This window comes from Elaeis guineensis, chromosome 1, assembly GCF_000442705.2.
Source record: "Elaeis guineensis isolate ETL-2024a chromosome 1, EG11, whole genome shotgun sequence".
Lineage (NCBI taxonomy): Eukaryota > Viridiplantae > Streptophyta > Magnoliopsida > Arecales > Arecaceae > Elaeis > Elaeis guineensis.
This window is the reverse complement of record NC_025993.2, coordinates 73,781,202-73,802,365: the sequence shown is the minus strand read 5'-3', so window position 1 is coordinate 73,802,365 and position 21,164 is coordinate 73,781,202.

Below are 21,164 nucleotides of genomic sequence, written 5' to 3'. Positions count from 1 at the left end.
TTGATTGAAGATCTCTTGAAAGCTTTGAACGATCTCTAGATCAAGGTTGAAACAATAGACGTGAAGAATTCTCTCCTTGAAAGATCTTGCTTTTCTCTTTCACAATCTCTCTGGTATATTGTGGATCCTCTCTCTTTTTCTTTTTGGATTTTTCGTTGATCTCAGGCTTTTTCTTGCAAATTTCGGATCCTCTCTTCTATTCTTCTCTCTTTCTCTGCTCCTCGTCTCTTTTGATTTCACGTTTGATCCGCTATTTAATCTGCAATTTCTTTCACCATTTAAAGCATTTTGTAGCATTAGAAGCAAGAGAAAACAATTTAGGTAGATAAAGAGCCGTTAGAGGATTTTTAGGAAGCATAAATGGCAATTAAAACGGGCAAAAAAATAGCCGTTGCTGACATTTCCCGTCGCAAGGGTCGACTCATGAGTCGACTCATGCTTCATGAGTCGACCTCTGTTGCAAAAACCAGAGAATGCGTTTCTGGAAATTTTTGGCTCAAATTAGCAGGGGTCGACTCATGAGTCGACTCATGCCTTGTGGGTCGACTCATGAGTCGACTCACAGGTCGTGCCAAGCCAGAAAACTAGCGTGCCAAGGAGAATTTTTGCGTGCCAATCAGCTCACAGTGCCATAAGTTGACTCATGAGTCGACTCATGCACTTCAAACCTTCATAACTTCAAGAATATAAGTCCAAACACAATGAAATTTTCACCAATAGATTTCAAATCATTTGTTCTACCAAATGGTACTATCAAATCAGGATTTTAGTAAAATTATGATTTTGCCCTTGAAGAGCATAAGGACTTTTTCATTTTAAAATTATTTGTATCCCTTCAATCTGCTTTGTAATCATCAAAATCAATCTAGGAGCAACAGCATCAAGATAGGATCTATCGATTTTGATAGAGAGGAGTAGTCTTATGAGATTTGAGAGGCTAGATCCAAGAGTTTGTGGTCACAACAGTGTAATTGATGGAAAAGAATTTTTATAGAAATCACAACTGGACTTGAGCTAATCGAATCTATCATATGACTGATGTTGAGGTTTGACGATTTATCCATGACCTGCCATCTAGTCGGGACCATGATAGAGGGACTGAATCACATGTTAACTATACCTAGAGGTTCATTTCAGTTCTACTGGATTGTCACTACATATTGCTAGATGTTACTGATGGATTGTGAGAGCTCATTATGGTTGTTCTGGATCGACAATCCTTGCTGAGTTAGAGTGAAATTGTTCCGACCTATTGAAAAGAGTTTCAATGATACGATGATAAAGATCATTGTATATCTCACTACCAGATAGAATTGAACCTATGAGGTTACATAATAAAGGAATTAGGCTTGAAATAAGTAATTGAGCTTATGAAGTCTCAACTAGATTTAGAGAAATCTATTGGGCTCGTGATAAACTTGCTAGCACATGGTTGGACCCAATTTCTCTTTCCGTTGGGATTACTTATTTGATAAAATAATTCTAACTTAATTATCTGCTAATAACCTATATAAATAAGATTTATGAGACTCCAATTATTAGGTGTCAAGGTTATGGATCATATAAATTAAGGATGTAAGTTCTTAATTAATTTTCTTGATAGTTATTCTTGGATGCCTTCTTGATTTGAACAAGTTGGATGTGTCCATTGATTAGAGGGCCTTTAGTTCTCCTATGGGGCATCTCTTAGGTATATTTTGGGGTGTCTAATTACGGGTACAAGGGCTCCAATTGTTGGTGCCTAAAGGGTCTCCTAAAGTAAGTTGGATAACTTAAGTTAATAGGAAATCCAATGCAAGTAGGACTTGTATTATGTGATTGAATAGGATTTAATTCTTGTACCTATTTAAAGGGACCTCCCCTAAGGTTCCTAGAGCATCTAAACTAGCAGCCCCCACACCCATAGAAGGTCTCCATGCCCTCTCTTCCTCCCCCTTTCTCTTCTCTCTTGAGCATTCTACACGCCCCTTCGCTTGGGACATGCGTCCCAAGGTGTTCCATGCCTAAGGCTGTTGGGTGTCTCTTTCTTGCTGGTTTCTAGTATCTGATAGCAGCACATAGCAAGAAAAAATTTTAGAGAAGAGGAGAAGAAGAAGATCAAGGAAAGAGATCAAGTACTGATCGCGATCCAGATTTCGTTTAGATTCAGTAGGCTGAATTTTTGGAGAAAAAAATTCAGATTAAAGAAGACTGTTCCAGGCTGATCCCTAGTGGATACTCATAGAGATCGGATATTTATGCGGCTAAGAGAAAATCTCTTCTCTTTCAGATCCAGATTTAAAGAAAAGATTAGAAATAGTTATGTGATTTGATCACAATCTGAATTTCATCATATATCAATTTCAGCATACGAAATACATCTATGTGGTTTTATATTTTCATATATGCATAATTCAGATTAAAAATATTTTAATCTTATTCTCCACTATAGTGTTTAAAAAATAAAATTTTGAAACATATATGCATGTACTAAACTTTGATTTCCAACATCTGCATGGTCGAAACCACTTGTAGCGCCATCGAAGCCCACCGCATGCCTCCTATGCGATCGAAGCCGCCAGCAGCACTATCGAAGCCTCTCTAGGCTTCTCTCATGTGACCAAAGATGCCGACGGCACTGCTGAAGTTCTCCTTATGTGCCTCCACCAGTGCCGAACCCCATTAGGTATGAAAGCTCCTTGCACGCCAGCACATACCTTCGACAGTACTGAAGCCACCCATAATTAGAAATTATAATGGGCTTCTGCTTTGTGAGGGATGGAATCTCTTGTGCCAAGATTCATGAATAACGAAAGGAAGAAGAGGTGCAGCACCACACCATCCAGTTGTCCAAACTCCCCTTTGGCCTTTAAACGGAGCCAACGTCTCCTACAAGGAGATCTGAAGAACTCTTTCGTGGGCTGGTCAGATCCCCCTTCGGTGACACTGACCCAACCCTACTCTAGTGACATCGGGTTTGTCCAGACAGTATGAAGTCTCCTTGCACGCCAGCACGTACCTTCGATGGTACTGAAGCCACCCATAATTAGAAATTATAATGGGCTTCTGCTTTGTGAGGGATGCAATCTCTTGTGCCGAGATTCATGAATAACGAAAGGAAGAAGAGGTGCAGCACCACACCATCCAGTTGTCCAAACTCCCCTTTGGCCTTTAAACGGAGCCAACGTCTCCTACAAGGAGATCTGAAGAACTCTTTCGTGGGCTGGTCAGATCCCCCTTCGGTGACACTGACCCAACCCTACTCTAGTGACGTCGGGTTTGTCCAGACAGCTTCTAATCAGAGTGGGCCCCCTATCTACACCTTACCGCACACATCCATTCTCCGACTCCTTATTTTGTGCTCTCAAGGTTCTCCCCTACTCCAGTATGTCCAATCGAGGCTGCATGGATTGGGACTAGCCGAAGAGGATCATCGATCCGTCGTAAGTACATTTCACCCTTGGCTATACTAAGTTCCATGGCCGAAGTCTTCCCGCACCTGATCTGAATACATCTGAATCAGGCTTCAACCAACCCTTCTTTTGGCCATTCTGATTGCAAGGATTGACGGAAGGGCCCTACACGTTCTAGTCAAATTTAGTCATTATGGAAGCATTGGGCTGCACACCAAATGACGACAAGTCATCAAGTTTAAAAGGCTCAAGCCTAGGCCACATGGGGACGACAAGGCATAGACCAAATAAGGTCCCATCCAAAGGCTCAAGGTCGTTCGCTTTTTCATGACTAGAGCCAAGGCCCTCAAAGTCCAAAGTGAAAGAACAATCTTGGCATATCCTCGGCAAATTAGTGGTACTTCCTTCGCCCGATACAGTCATGACTCGAACTCAAAAGTGGGGGGGGGGGCTAATGTTGGGGGCGATACCTTGGCCATGCCAAAGACACCAGGCAGAAGAGGTCTCAAAGAAGTCGAACCTCATCCCCCACTCTCAGCTCCTTGATTGTCTGTCCATGTAATTAATGATTGTCCCCACGTGCCATGAGGTGACAACACACCAAAGTTAAGGTCTAAAAGCTATGCATGAATTTTAAAAATATTCAATGGGGGGAGAAAATCTCTAGCGCCCACTGCATAGGGCCCTGATGGGACAAGGTGGGATAGTGCGACACATACTTCATTAGGCACAAATCGAAAGGGAAAGGGTTGGCCTCTCCCTGACAACTATATTTATGGCTTTCTCTTCGGATGATGATACCAAGCATCTGATCCCTAGCCGGCCGGTCCATCAGGCATTGATCCAAGAGGCGCCATGATTCAAGTTACTTTTTTTGACGATCATTGGCTAATTCTTACTCTTAATCATATGTCACCCGGTGACTATGACAAAATATTTCAAAAAAAATTTTCTGATCATTGGCCGATCTTTACTCCTAATCATATGTCACTCCAGTGACTATGGCAAAATATTTCAAAAAAAGTTTTCCTCATGGTCCCACCAGATCATAGCAATCTACAGTAAGCTATGCTCCTCCAAATAGCTGAAGCTATGCTCCTCCAAATAGCTGACTACGCATCAGCTAAGTTCACATCACATCACGCCATCCGACGACGTGTAATCGGCCCTCAAGTTCTAATCTTCCCGATCCTTAATTAGGGAGCAGCGACCGAAGCGATGCGTAATCGACCTCCAAAACATCCCTTATCAATTCTTGGTTTAATCGAGCACCTAATGGCCTTCGTCCCAACATCTCTAGATGGCTATCACATCAAGTCATTAAATATGGTGACTTGTCATAGTGGCGGTAACTGACAAAGGGCCTCTCTGTAAAGGACAGTCATGAATAAAATCTCATCATTCCCAAGGCATTAGCTATCATTCCATATAATAAATGTAAGTAGCTCTCACTTGCCACGAGGTAACGCTATCTTTTCAGCCCTCAAAGAATCAAAGGGATGGGCACAGTTTCCAAAGATATTATGAAGGGCAAAATGACTTTGTATGACTTTTCATTTTTCCAAGGCTCCAAACGCTCTCTAAAAAAAAGATAAATCGGAGATCCAAAGATATACCTCCTCGTCCTCTTAAAAAGCTTGCTCTTCCCTTCTGTTGCGAAAAATTTGACTTGAGCGTCGGAAGATCTCCGTTGGAGCCATCTCCAGTGAAAATTTTTCTTGCAGGTCCAGCCACTGTCGACTCACCTGATTTCCTCATGCTCCAGTGCCTCCAGGCCTGGACGAATTTCGTCCGCAACACTTCTCAAAACCTTTTGATCAAAATCCCACTGCTCAGGTGACTTTGCGCTCGTTCCAATGGTCGCACCCATTTCCTTATCAACCAGAGGGCTTTTGGTTGAAGTCTTAGTGCATCTCTAAATATTCGAATCTGGGAAATTGATGTGGAGTTGGTCTTTCTTCTCTGAAGGAAATAAATGCCTTGCTGAGTGAAATGACACAACTACACAAGGACACCAATGCTCTCCATCATCTACCAGCACAACCGTATTACACCTGAAGTATCCATTAGTCGCCGTTGGTAAGTGAGTCCCCACTCACAGAGAGCCAGCAATCATAAACCAATATTATTAGTGCTTAACGTTTTAACATTAGATGAGGCAAAAACTGTTGGTTACCAAATCATGAAACTCATATTACACATACAAAACCTGTCAGATACCAGATCTTGTTTAGCAAGCCTAGTAAGTAAACAAAACAAATTTTATGAAAGGCCTCTCCACACTCAGGTTGCCAACTGCAAAAAGTTAAACTTACACAGCACACGCATGCACGTGCACGTCCATGCACACCCACGTGCATGTATGCAGCATGCATCCAGGCACGCACGCGCAACACACTCATGTTTCCCTCTGTTTTCGTTTTCAATTTTCCTTTAACATTTTTTAAGGTTTCTACATCACAAATCATTTGGTATGATCCACCGATTTTTTAATTGGTTCTTCGAAAATGTCACACACTGTCAGAACGGATCATTCATACAGCTTATGGATATTTCAAAATATTTGACATAAATGTTCTCATGTCGCAGGCGAAGCTACGTGACCTGTCTGTACAAGCTGAAGAGCAGTGCGGTTCAAGATTTATAGGTGCTCTTTTAGTGGAAAACTTGAAAATTTTGATTTCCTCATGTTGTGGTGATTATCCCACCTTAGTTCATAAGAAAATCGATCTGAATTGGAGACTAAGTTCATATAAAGTCGACCTGAATTGAAAGCTGAAACTGATCTGAATTGGAGGCTGAGATCATATAAAGCCGACCTAAATTGAAAGCTGAATGTCGACCTGAATTGGAGGCTGAAAACTGACTTAGCTCAATCCAGTTCATCTAAACACCGACCTGAGCTATCTTAATTGACTTCAGGTAAAATATTATGATTAGCTTATATAAATAATGATCTGACTCATTTTAGCTCATATAAATATCGATCTAAAGTAAAGTATTCCATATGTCCGAGACGTCCGGTCTTATATGATACTTGATCTCACCTCGATCTTTTATCGAGGTGAGCCATTACATTATTAGTGGTAGTAGTCATTCTGTGAGAGCCTGCCACAATCTCTATAACTAAACCATAGCTGGCCACGATCTCACATACAGCCATGCTACAATTCATCCCCAACTGGCACATACAGCTAAGTATGATCTCATTTCTAGCTAATACATATAGCTATGCTCTAGCTTACTTACAGCTAACCTCTAACGGTCTAACAAACTCCTCCAACGGTTTAACAAACTCTCTAACAGCCTCATCAGTCCCTCTCTAAATAGAGGGTCAGAGGATCTTCCAGGTAAGTTCTGACTCCCAAGTCCCAAGCTCAAACTAGATTTCAAACTAGAGGGAGACTCTACCACTGGGACTCTAGCTCCTATAAAATCACAAATCCTCTAGTTCCACACAAATCCTATTTCTCTCTATTCTACTTTTTCCACCTCCTTTTCTCAAAGCTCAAACTGACTGAAGCATCGGAGGGTCAAAGATCGGAGGATCCCTACTGATTTTTGACTTATTTTATAGGTTTCTTCGAAGGAGACTTGGATCAGATCACTATAGCCACTCCAACATGATTTCATCCAATCTCTCTATTTGAGATTTTGAGCCTCGTAGCAATAGATTGGCGCTAGAAGGAGAGCCTGTCCAAAGAACTTTATAGAAAAATGATCACCATTTCTCCCTAGAGATAGGTCGGAAGCAATTTTACCTTCACTTCAATGGAGATCGGGGGGCAGATGAAAGTTCTTCTCCGAAAGGCAGCTCTTATCAGGTTACATCACTTTACTATACTATCCTCAGAGTCTTAAGCTGTCAACTCATGGCTTTAATGAGGATGGCCCCCACGTCCTGTGAGATGACAAAACTCATCAATTTAAAAAACTAAAAGGTCAAGCTCGATGCTCGAGAACATGATGAGGGTTGAAAATATCCTTTCCAACAACCTCTTTTCCCAAGGCTCTTAAATAGAACCCTTAACCTCTCTGGTAATAAATCCTCCAGCTCCTTATGCCATTTTATTCCTTTCTTGTAGGTCAATAGGTTCTTGAGCACACAAGCTGAAGAAAAAATCAAAACAAGGACAAGAAAGTTTGTCCAAACGAAATATCTGTTTGAAAAAACTCAAGTTCTGATTTGAGATTTTAAGACAACATACCCTTGAAAGGGAAGGAGATGAAACATCTTAAGATCAAATTCATCCGATATATGGGGATCTAACTTGCCCATGATGACATCGGATGGAGGTATTTCTTAAACCTCTATTATATTCAATTTATTATGATTGATTTGTTCTTAGTTAATTGACTTAACCTTTAAAGCCATAGCATTCTTAATATTTTGAAATTTACTTATTGTATTAAGCTACATATGCTTCATGATTGATCCAACCAAGATCCAATAATATTCATGTTGTAAGGGGATGGCATCTTTAGTCCAACATTAGTTAAAAAATAAAGGAGAAAAGAGAAGAAAATCCTCATGCATTTGACCTCGAACATGGCCAAAGTCACCTTATAGGTGACGTAACAAGCCAAAAAAAAAAGAAATACAAAGAAAAGAAAAGATGATCGGGAGAAAAAGGAGGGAAGGAAATCAGCTCTCATCGCTTGAGGCCATCAGCACGCCACCCGAGCTTCTGCACCTTCCGACATCAAATCTTGTTGACAACGGTGGGGTCCGTCGAATCGACGGCCCCTGGTGGTCTCTAGCTCCCCTCCTCACATCCGCACGTGTGTTCGACATCAAACCCCACCAGATCCCAAAGCCTCCTATGCTGCCGTATGCCTCTCGTCGTCGAGTTTTGTCAGATCGGCGATCACCAGCAAGCCAATCACACACCCATATGCATGCTCATGTGTCTCCCGACATCGATTCCTTCGGATCAGAGGCTTTCCGATGCTAGATTCCATCAGATTGACAACCCTAGTGACTTTGACTCCCCTCCTCGCATCTGCGTGCATCTCCGGCATTAAACCCCATCGGATCCGAAGCATCTAGTCAGATCCATCATCTCAGGGCCTCCCGCACTCCTCTGCACCTTATGGCATCTGGACCCATTAGGTCGGTAGTTTCTCGACCTTAAAACTCCCTCAGACCAACCTCATTGAATCTGCTACGCACCCGCATGGCTCCCGACAAAAAAATATTTCATGTCAATAGTTTACCGATGTCAAAACCGTTATGCTTCCTTATGCTTTCTAGCACTCTGCCTGGTTGGTGATTTTTCGGCATAAAGACCCCTCCGCATCGGTGGCTTCCCAGCTTCAACATCCTCCAGATCAACTGCCACCAAGGTTTGTTGTGCTCCTGTGCGTCTCCTGATGTCAAACCCCACCGGATTGAGCCCTCCTTGCATTTGCATGCTCCCGATGCCAAACTCTACCAGACAGCATTCTGTGCTCCCGTATGCCTCCAACGGTCAAGCTCTGACAGATCGGCCATCACCCGTGCTACTGTGTGACTCCTGTGAGCATCCTGACGTGAAAGCACTGCCAGATCGATGGCAGTTGATCGACCACCCATTGAAATATCATCACATGGCTAACCATTATAGGAAAGGACTCTTCATATTGAAAAATAGGCGTAAAGTCCTGGACGGTAGTTTACCGACTTGACATAAAAGTCAGGAGATTGACTTTCGTGCACAGTCCCCTCCCCCTTCGCTCGAAGTCTTCGCATGCATACAACCTGGGACAATGTTGAGGAAAATTGTGAGTGTCTCTAAAGTCTAGAAGTGATGACCATCTTCAACAAACCTCCACCGTGCATGTTTTCCCTCCTCCTGAAGCTTACACATGAATTTGACCTCAGATAAATCTGGGGTGACCTACATGGGGCCGCATGAATCTTACCTTGGACAAATCCGAGGTGACCTATAGGATCATCCTATTCATGCCCTGCTACTGACATTATTAAGCCGAGGATGCTAATGTCTGACCCCATGCTTCTTGCACACTAAGGCGGCCTACGAGTGTCTCCAAAGCCTAGATAAAAAATTGATCCAAAAAAAAGGAAAAAAAGAGAGAAAACTTGATCTCCAGCTAAAATTAAAGTGATCTAAAGCACAAATCAAGCCAGAGCCGAATAATAAGCAGTCAAGTAGAACTCGCAAGTTCTCAAACAAAAACTCCTAGTAAAAGACTCTTAAGCCTCCATGTGCTATTTTTTCTCTTTTCCTTCTTGCAGGATCAAAGGACAAAAATGGGGCCAAGTCAAAATCAAAATTATAGCCAAATTAGAGTCAAAATTAGGCTAATAAAAAGCAAAAGCAAGCCCAAATTAAGGCAAAGCTTAAGCCCTAGCTGAGGCAAAGAATAAGAAGTCAACAGAATCCAAAGGCTCTCAACTAGAATGCATAGCCTCCATAGTAATAGACTCTCAAGCTCTATCTATTATTTTACTCCTTTCTTACAGGACAATAGGTTCTTGAGCATATCAGTCGAAATAAAAGAGTATCAAGTCCAAGGATAAGGAGAATATTAAATAGAGGCTCATCAAGAAGCATAGCTCATCAAAAAGCTGACCTCATTAAAAAGGTGAAGGCTGAGTTCATAAAAAAATCGATCTCAATAGAAAGGTTAATAGAGGCTTATCAAGAGGGCTAGCTCATGAAAATACCGATCTCAATAGAAAGGTCAACAAGGATTCATCAGAAAGCCTAGCTCATCAAAAAGCTGATCTTATTAGAAGGGTGAAGGCTGAGCTCATAAAAAAATCGACCTCAACAAAAAGGTCAACAGCTCATCAGGAGGCCTAGCTCATGAAAAAATTGACCTCAATAGAAAGCTCAACAGAGGCTCATCAGGAGGCCTAGCTCATGAAAAAATTGATCTCAATAAAAAGATCAATAGAAGCTTATCAAGAGGTCTACCTCATGAAAAAACTGACCTCAATAGAAAGGCTCAACAGAGGCTCATCAGAAGGTGAGACACCCAATCTCCAGATAAGATCTTTTCAAAATTCAATCCTCAGGATTGGTAGAGTCCCGAGAGGCATAGAGATAAGATCTCCTTAAAATTTAACCCTCAAGATTGATAGAACTTCGAGAGGCATAAAGATAAGATCTCCTCAAAATCCAATCCTTAGGATTGGTAGAGCCCCGTGTAGGAACCAGATCTAGGGTTTCAGGGTTAGATCTTGAAACTTTTTCAAGATCATACAGCGGAAGACTAAAATAAATCAAAATTTATTTTTTAAAATTAGAGAATCCCTAGATCTAAGATCTTATTATATGATTATTACATAGCATTAAATCAAAAATTAAAATATATAAATATAGCATGAACCACATGTTGATCATATCAACATGTTTCTATACCACATCTAATGTATGTATTAAACAATAGATCAGATCTATTACCTTGCAAGTTAGACACTCTAACCTCGCTGATCCAGGCTTAAGGATGATGTTGCAAGCCGCACATGCATCCAGCCTCTAGGAGTCGTCCACACGAGCCCACGAATCTCGATCAGAAGTCCTGCTTCAGAAAATCAGCACAGTATGCTAGTACTGCACTGATCCTTCTTTGATGGTTGATCAGGTGCCTCCTTCTTCTTGATTTGGACTCTTCCAAAGATGAAAAGTAAAAGGAGGAGTTTCAGATCTGAGACGCTCTCAGAAAACTCAAGATGGAGGGAGGAAAGATATGAAAACAAAAAACCCTAGAAGAAGACCCTCTTCTTCTTCATGTTTTTCTCTCTAGACACCCTAACTTGCATCTTTTATATCTCCATGACCCAAAGGTATTTCTCTATAATTTTTGGAAGGCATAAAGGTCTCTCAAATCTCTATCTTCTCCTAAAATTTTATAAAGAAACTCATTTTATACAGAGAGATATGATAGAGTCCTTGTCTAGATCAAATACCTAGTCAAGGCTTATCCAAACATGGCAAGTTAAGGGGTGCCCAACTCTTGAGCACCTCCTCCATATTTTAATGCATGAATCACCAGCAAAAGGTGCACAATATGTACCCTAAAAGCCATAAAAATTCTAAAAAAAATTTGGATAAATTCGGTGCAAAATTGAAAGAGTTTTGGATTTCTAAAACTCTATCTCATAGAATTCGAAATCCAAACTTATTCCTTTTTGATTTGATCCAAACTACCTTCCATGTAAGAAAGAAGAGAGGAAACCTTTTGTGAACGTGGGAGAAACCTGGGAGAGGGCTTTTGTCACACAAAATAAGTGGAGATTGGCATTGAATAAGAGAGAGGGCGTGGGGAAGGCTTAACCCAATTAAGATCAACCTAACTAAAATAGATCTTAACCCAATTAAGAACCTAATTTAATCAGATTAAATTAAATTTAAATCTGATTTAATTTTCTAATCAAATTAAAAATTAGATTGACCCAAGTCCTCGTTGAACTAGGACTAGTTTTTTCTTGCACTTGGCTTATCCAATAAACCAATTGGACTTGATCCAATCAAGCCCAAAATAAATTTAATTAAATTATATTTAATTAGACTTAATCTCAGCCCATTGGCTTAATCAAATTAAGCCAATTAGCAATCGAATTGCTAATCGATCCTCCTGCAATACTTGCACTGGGTTAAATGTCAATCGTATTGATCATTTAACCCTAGAACGATTCTTAATCGTTGATCAACCATCCGATCGAATCATGAACTCTAATGTGTGTGACCTCATAGGTCCGAACCTAAGTCGGTAGTACAGGAACAAATTTTTATACCAATCGAAGTGACCATCTAGCAATGGTACCCGACGACCGGATAGGTCGAATGTGTAGAACAACATCCTTAGAACCCATGCGGATATAGTTTTCATATAATTCATCCCCTTGACCAAAATGATCATAGGATACCCTAGAGTTCAACTGTCAACTCTGATCAGGTTGTCCACATTGTATTTCAAAATATCAAATCCATCTGATGGATTACCCTGGCCAAGATTTTGCTAAATTGAAATACAGCGACTCATTCTTCTCCAACTCTTGGAGTGGTCAATCCCATCTTGATCACACTCTGAATTTGCAAGTACTTGACTGTGCCCAGAAGCCTTCCATCCCTGAATTAAAAATTCAGTTAGTCCAGTACCAAAGCACAGTGAGTTGCTTGCAAGTCACTGAGGCGATCTCAAGTCTAAGGGACACTTATACCTATATCCCATCAGAGACATTCTCGATAGCAGAATGCTCTGAAGTTGGTCACGTTCAATGATGATGTACCCTTACATCTCACCTGTATGTCATACCAGTATCTCCACACTCCTTGGTTAAGAGGACAACCAACCCATATGGCCTACAGCGACCTATGCTCGATAGAAGCTGTCGTCCTTATTAACAGCCTATCATTTGGTCGTGAACAGTTTTAAGGACTAATCGATAAATCCTCTCTTTATCGAACTTAAATAGTTCTAAGGACTTCATCATAACAACGAAGTTCATTAGAAGATGAAAGCTTATGATGAAGATGCCAAATATATTTTATTTATTAACAAATCAATTATAATACTTGGTTGCTCAACCATCAACAGCTTGACGATTGACTTTTTGGGACACATTTCCCAACACCCCGAGGGGCATAGAGATAAGATCTCTTTAAAATCTAATTCTCTAAATTAGTAGAACTCCAAGAGACATAAATAGAGATAAAATCTCCTAAATACCGACCTGAAGGTCGAGGTTATCTCTCAGTTCTATAAAATACCGACCTGAAGATCGATGTTATCTTTCAGTTCTATAAAATACCGATCTGAAGGTCGAGATTATCTTTCAGTTCTATAAAATACTGACTTGAAGGTTGAGATTATCTTTCAGTTCTACAAAATACCAATCGAAAAGTTAAGGTTATCTTTCAGTTCTATAAAGCACCAACTTGAAGATTGAGATTATCTTCCAGTTCTATAAAATACCGATCTGAAGGTCGAGATTATCTTTCAGTTTGATAAAGCATCGATCTGAAGGTCGAGGTTATCATTCAGTTCTATCAAATACCGATCTGAAGGTCGAGGATATCTTTCAATTCTATAAAATATCAACATGAAGATCGAGATTATCTTTCAATTCTATAAAATATCGATCTGAAGATCGAGGTTATCTTTTAGTTCTATAAAATATAGATCTGAAGGTCAAGGTTATCTTTCAGTTCTATTAAATATCGATCTAAAGATCGAGATTATCTTGGATTTCTATCAAATATCGATCTCAAGATCAAGATTATATTTCAGCTCACATAAATACCGACCTCACGATCGAGATTATCTTTTCAACTCTATGAAATATTGATCTCTGGATCAAGATTATACCGACCTCAGGATTGAGGTTATTCTGTAAAATATTGATCTCCTCATATCCAGATTTTCAAAAATCTTCAAAAATCTTATCAATTAAAAAATACTTCGATGAGCCTATTCTTGCACATTATCTTTTGATCTATAAAAATCTAATCTTCGGATTGGTAGAGCTCTGAAGGGCACAAATAGGGATAAGATCTCTCCAAATCTAATCTCTAAATTGGTAGAGCCCCGAGAGGCACAAACGGAGATAAGATCTCTCAAATACTGATCTTTGGATCGTTATTATCTTTCAGCTCATATAGATACCGACCTCAAAATCAAAGTTATTTTGATATTTTATCAAATGCAAATCTCTGGATCAAAGTTATCTTGAAATTCTATTATTGATCTTCGGATCGAAGTTATCTTGAAATTCTATTATGGATCTCCGAATCAAGGTTATTTTGAAGTTTTATTAAATATCGATCTCTGAATTGAGGATATCTTCTGATCTACTCAAGATTATGAGCAGTTCACTTGAAAAACTAAATGGTTCAAATTCATCACCTTGAACAACTTGAGAACTTATTTTTTGGGCTACTTCTTTTATCCAAAACTAATTTTTGGGACTCAAAAATAGGAGACAAGTGTCGTGGTGGTTATCCTACTTAAACTCATAAAAAAGCCGACCTGAATTGGAGGCTGAGTTCACATAAAGCCGACTTAAATTGAAAGCTGAAGCTGATCTGAATTGGAGGCTGAGTTCATATAAAGCCGACCTGAATTAGAAGCTAAATACCGACCTAAATTGAAGGCTGAATACTGACCTAGCTTAATCCAGCTCATCTAAACACCGACCTAAGCTACCTTAATTGACTTCTGATGAGGTATTATGATCAGCTCATATAAATACTGATCTGACTCATTTTAGCTCATATAAATATCGATCTGAAGTAAAATATTTCATATATCTGAGATGTCTATCTTATTGTTGGGAATTATGTCCTAAAGTCAATCGTTTGACGATTGTGTTAATTATAAATGTATATGAATTGATCAATAATAAAAGTTATTTAACCTTTTTTATCATAAGATTACATCTTTTAATAAACTCTTGTATTGTGATAAAGTCCTTAGGACTACTTTGATCGATAAAGAAAGATTTATCGTGTAGTCTTTAAACTGGTTCGCAACTAAACGATACGCTATTACTGAGATGATAGCGATATCAAGTGTAGATTGTTGTGTGCCATATGCATTGGTTGTCCTCATAACTAAATAATATGGAGACACTGGTATAGCATACAGGTGAAATATAGGAGTACATCATCACTGAATGTGACCAACTGTGGAGCACTCTGCTGTCAAGAGTAGCTCACGAAGGGTATGGGTATAAGTATCCCTCCGATTTGAGATCACCACGATGACTTACAAGCAACTCACTGTACTTTGATGTCGAACTATCTGAATTTTTAATTTAGTGATGAAAAATTTTTGAGTGCAGTAAAGTACTTATCAGATTGGTGCATGAGTTAAGATGGGATTGACCCCTCCAGGACGTAGGAGTTAATGCATCAATATATTTCAATTTAGTAAAATCTGGATTCGAATAATCCATGTGATAGATTTGAAAAATTAAAATATAATATGGATGACTTATCTAGGATTGATAGTTAAACCTTAGGTCATCCTTGAGCATTAAGGTCAAAGAGATGAATTATATGGTAACCATACACCAGTAGATTCTTGAATGTTGCTTCACCATCATTTGACCTATTCAGACATCGGAACCCATTGTTAGATGGTTACATCGATTCATTCAGAAATTTATTTCTATACTACTAGTTTAGGTTTGAACCTATGAGATTATACTCAAAAACAATTTTTGACTGATTATATAGCTGATCAATGATTGAGAATCGTTCAAGGGTTTAATCATCAATTTGATTGATGGTTAACCTTATGCAAAAATTATAATAAATTTATTTACTGAATATTAATAAATTAATAGAGAATTAATTATTAATTAGATTATTGATTAGCTTAATTTGATTAAGTAAAGAGAATTAGATCAAATCTAATTGAATTAGATTCAATTAGATTTGATCTGATTAGGTTATAAGATGACATAATCGCTAAGAGAGAATTGTCTCTGATTTGATCAGAACTTTGATTCAATCAATTTCTAATTGGATTAAGATTTGATAAAAAAATTATGAATCTAATTAGATTGGGTTGCATCTATCTATTTGGATCTAACCAAATGTGATTTGGTTTGGAGTCAAATAAGGAAACCAAGAGTCTATAAAAGATTGGACTCTTCTTCCCTTACACTATCCTTTTTTGGATGCCACAAATTCATCATGTTAAAAGTGTTTTGTGTGAGGTTTCTTCATGCCAATAATATCTGATGTTGCCCCTTTTCTCAATGCCTAATATGGTTGGATTTTGATAAAAAGGAATGTTTGAAATTTGATTTCAAAAAATATTTCTTATCTTGATGAGATTGGATCTCATCCAACCACCTCCACGCCACACCTTGGATTCTCTTTATTTTGTGCAACAAAAGAGAGGAATTCACCATGGAAAATTAGATGAAAATATGATTTACCATGAAAGCAAGATGGTTGGGGTGTCCAATATTTTTTGGGCATTGGTTTTGTGAGGAGGTGGCGACAACTCATGTTAGAGTCCATCTTTTTTTAGACTCTTCAAACCCAACCTCCTTTCATGCCAAAATAAATAAAAGGGTTTATTTTCTTTTGTATGTGTAAGAGAGAGATGAGAAAGATGTCTTCATGGTGGAAAGGTGGGGTGTGACATCTTGATGAGAAAAAAAAAGAGGAGAGCCCTCTCCTCTTTGGGTGAGCAAAACATAAAAATCCTAGGGTTTGTTCCTAAGGGTTTGGAAAGAGAGAAAAAGAAGAGAGAAGAGCGTCTCCTCTCCATACTTCTTTCTCATCCTCATCTCCTTCAGATGTCCTTCTTCAATCTCTGAAAAGATTCAAAAGATTTGAAGAAAGGATCCAAATCAGCCAGCAAGATGATCTTCGTGCGAGCTAGTACTCTCGAGGAGACCGATCAAATCGGACTTCGAGTGGATTATTTGTAGAGGCTAGATATGTATGCAGCTATGAGCAACTAGCAAAAACTCTCTTTACCACATCTCTCAGCAGCAGTGATCATCGATCCGTGCTCAGATATCAAGTTCTGAACTCAGATTAGAAGTAGATTTGATCTATTACTCATATATATGCATGCAGATTTTATTTTTTGATTTTTAGATTTTATATGCCACATATCATATCATAGATCCTAGAGTAGGTTGATTTATTGATCCGATCATATGCATATTAGATTAATATGATTAATCTAGTTGCTTTCTACTATGATTTATTTCAAAAAAATTTTAAAATATATGCATGAAATTGTCTATATTTTTCAATAGTAGTATCAGAGCCTAGGTTCATTATAACATGTTATATGTGTATATTAGATCTAAAATTTAATTTTATTTAGATCTGATATGTGATATCTTAGATCTAAATTTAATTAATGGTAGATCGCACAAACTGATATAAGATTATCTTGTTGTAGGGTTTATCCCTTACAGTGAAAAGGTTATCCTAGCTGTGTTGATCTTTAATAAAATTTGATTTTATATCATGCATATGATGTTTATGATCTGATTTAGATGTGATATAAGATTATGATCAAATCTGATGTAATTTAGATTAGATCTAAATTTAAGCATATATGATATGTGATTAGATTAGATGATCCAATTAGCAAGTACTTGGATTGGGTTGATCACCAGGCTGTCTGATCATAGGAGAAAGAAAGATTTAAAGATCCTCTCTTTTCATTCGATGGGATGCTCTTATGGCATGTAGGGGTACCATATGATTAAATCCCATGAAGAAGAATACGAAAGGAATAACTTACTTTTTTATAAAATTCTAGATCTTGAAATCCTAGGTTTGTTGTCAGTGATACAAAATTGTATGAAAAGTAAAATATCTAATCTATATAATTAAAATTATTTTAATCATAAAAAAATAAAATTTAAAATTATAAAAAATTTAGATATGATCTAAAAGGATGTTTATGATTGATTTTATTTTAGGATTATGTAAGATTTTTCAGATTTGAAATTCTTTGAAACATGCTTGCACAATTACTGAGCCGACCCAGTTCTGAACTGAGTTGACTCAGTCCCCTTGTGTAGCTGACTTAGTGTTGATTGAGCTGATCCAATTTCAGAATAAAAAATTTTTGCATAAAATTTGTTATAAATTATTTAGAAAATAAAAAATTAAAATTATTTCAAATCTAAATCTAAACTCATGTTGAACCTACACTTTGTTGAGAATTAAGGTGAACTAATTAGATCTAGAATTATGAATTAAAGATCTAATGTTATTCGTATAAAATATGGGTTTATGGGTTAGCTTGATCAGATCATCTTAATTAAGTTAGACCTAAGATTAGAATCAAAAAGTTAATGGGCTAAGTAGAGAAATTGATTAAATCTAATCAAATATTTAAATAGATTAATTCAGACTTTCTCTAAAATCAATACAATAGTTGTAGATGGACAAGTCTATATCTTTGATTTGATCAAATAGACCTTGATTGTGGCTTAGTGATCGAGTCCGAGTATTTAGGCAAACCAAATTGAAACTGATGAATCAATTGGTGTCCAAGATTAGTTTGGCAGTCTTAATCGATGGTCATTAATTGGGAGCTACTCACATAGATTGAGCCTATGATGAGTTAATGGCATATCCCTCCCATCGATCTTACTTACCTGATCAATATGGTTAACATCTTGTGATTAGGTTGCTCATTGATTCGTGCTAATCCATGCTACATAAGTAAATCAGTGATTGATTTAGGTGCTCCTAGATTGATTTATCTGTAGTCCTTTTTATGACTTGTTGAAGTCAGTGGGAAGTTGTTGATTAGCTGGTCAAATTTTTTCTATAAATTAATTCTTAAATCCTCTAAATTATTAGATCTCTAAAATAAAATAGTTATGGTAATAACTAGATCATTGCCTCCCATTAAGTTGGATGATAATGGGTCTTGTTGCGGCCAATCTCCTATTGCGCTTGTTGTCGGTGAAGAGCACCTGCAAAATGAAGTCTACACTGATCAAAATTATATCTGACGGAGACCCTCCGATGCTTAAGTCAGTGGAGAGTGATGAATAGTAGATAAGTATTAAAAGTGATAGAGTATCAGCCCAGAATTGCCTTACCAAATGCTGTTAATTTACCTCATTTTATAGATGAGTAGTTGGTAACCGTCTGTAATGGTTAGACATGTAGATCCTGCTCGTTTCGGCATTATATGATCGTGGGATGGGTGGTTATACCTGTCACTGATCATGTTCTAGCCATTATGCACTTTCTGCACTGGTAATTTCTGATAAGCTGATTATATGTCGGTAATCGAAGTATGTCGATTGTATGTCGGTAGTCGTAGAAGTTCGAATGAGCATCGATCGATAACTCTGATATACCAATGGTCATCGATCTGAGATCAGTCAAATTGTCATGGTTGAGGATAGCCAACTGTCAGTCGGCCAACTGGTTGATAGTCGGCGTGTTGTGCTTATCAGGCTGATCGAAAGTCAGAATCGAAGAGTCAGCTAAATCGTCCTAACAGTTACCCCCCATTCCCAAGTCTAAGGTAGTTTGACATGCATGTTGTCAGATGGTCTGTCACATTGGATGAAGGGAGTTGTCACGTATTATCTCGAGCCCCGATTTGGCTGCAGACATTAATGATTTTTCAAAATACGAAAGGTCTTCAGCCATTTTGATGTTTCGATAACTGTGATATCATGATTGGGGTGTCGCTTTGTGAAGATAATTTGACGTCTGGAGAATCCGGACAATTTGATTTTGACTAGTAGATTTTGGCCACATGTCTAGATGTCATTGGCTCTATGCCGTTCATACAGATAGTGGTAAGGTGGCTTGATCTGAGAGTAGACGCATCGAATCATTCGATCAGTGATCGATTTTGATGTGGCCACGTGTCGAAATCTGAGAGAGCCTTGATTTGAATAACTTCATCCAGACTGTTGAGGGGTCCTATATATATAGTGTCCCTTTCATTTGGACTTTTCACTTTTGCATTTGTCATTTTCCTCTGTAACAGAAGGTTCTATCCTCCAGGTGCTGAGAGCTCTCGAAGTTTCTCTATTCTTCATGTCACCTTTAGCTCGAGGTTGAGTTTCCATTCCTTTCTCTTTGGTTTTTCTCTTCTTCTTCTTTTAGGTTTTTTCATTTTTAATGGCAAGTAAGAAAATGAAGGTTTCATCTTCTCAGGATAGTCGGTTGGAGAATCCAATCGACGATTCTCCTTCTGATCCGATGACGAAAGTCTCTTCCTTGTTCGAGCTCAACGCCAAATGGCTTTGGGAACAGTATTGTATCCTAGAGCAATATCAGATTTCTATTCTTGATCCGGACGGTGGGATGAACTCCCCTCCTTTGGATTAAGTTGCTTTTTATGTCGAGGACCTTCAGATCGATCTTTGATTTTCAATTTCGGAGTTCGTCTAGAATTTTTTTGATTATTATGGTCTTTGTCCTGCTCAGCTGGCTCCAAACTCCATCCGACAGATTATCAGTTGCACTTTGTTGTGTCATCTTATCCCGACCAACCCTCGTCCTTCTTTTTTTTGGGCTTTTTTTGTTCTTCGTCCTCATCCCAAGACCAAGGATTGGTGGTTTTTCAACCCGAGAAAGGATCTTTCTTTCATTTTTGATCTTTCATCATCCATTCATGGATGGAAGAATCAATTTTTCTTCATTTCTTCTTCATCTTCATGGGGCTTTCTTCATGCTGGGGTGATCCAAGAATCGGCCCCAATGAGCATAGTCCGATTGACATCATCGATCGGGAAGACTTCCTCCGACTCAAAGATATGGAAGTTCCACCGCAACGAGAGCTGATGACAGAGCAGACTCTCTATGATGTTGGACTTAGTTCGGTAACTTTTTTAGGTATAGTATAATCGATCGCTTTATTTTTTGTTTGTTTCTAAATTTTGTACTGAACTTTATCTTTTGATTGCAGCCATGCAGACAAGAGTGCTAGTTTCAGCTGCCGACATCCGCCAACATGCTGCTAAGAAGAGAGCAGCATCCAATGCTGGTCCATCCCAACCACCAAGAAGAAGTCAGGTCGATTCTCAGTCGGTACCAGCAAGGGGGCATGACGTTCCATCGATAATAGCTCTCGAGCTGATTATTGCATTGTCGGCTCTGACAATGCTTCCTCCGACTGACATGCCGTCAGCTAGAATCAGGATAGCGAGAGACGAAGATGCCGTGCCAGAACCATCAATGGCTCCATTAGTTGGGGTTCGGACTGAATCAGTAGTCGCAATCGAACCAAAACAATCTATCACTGCACAAGCCTCTCATAAGATGGTGCTGTCTCGGGTGCAGTCGAGCACCAATT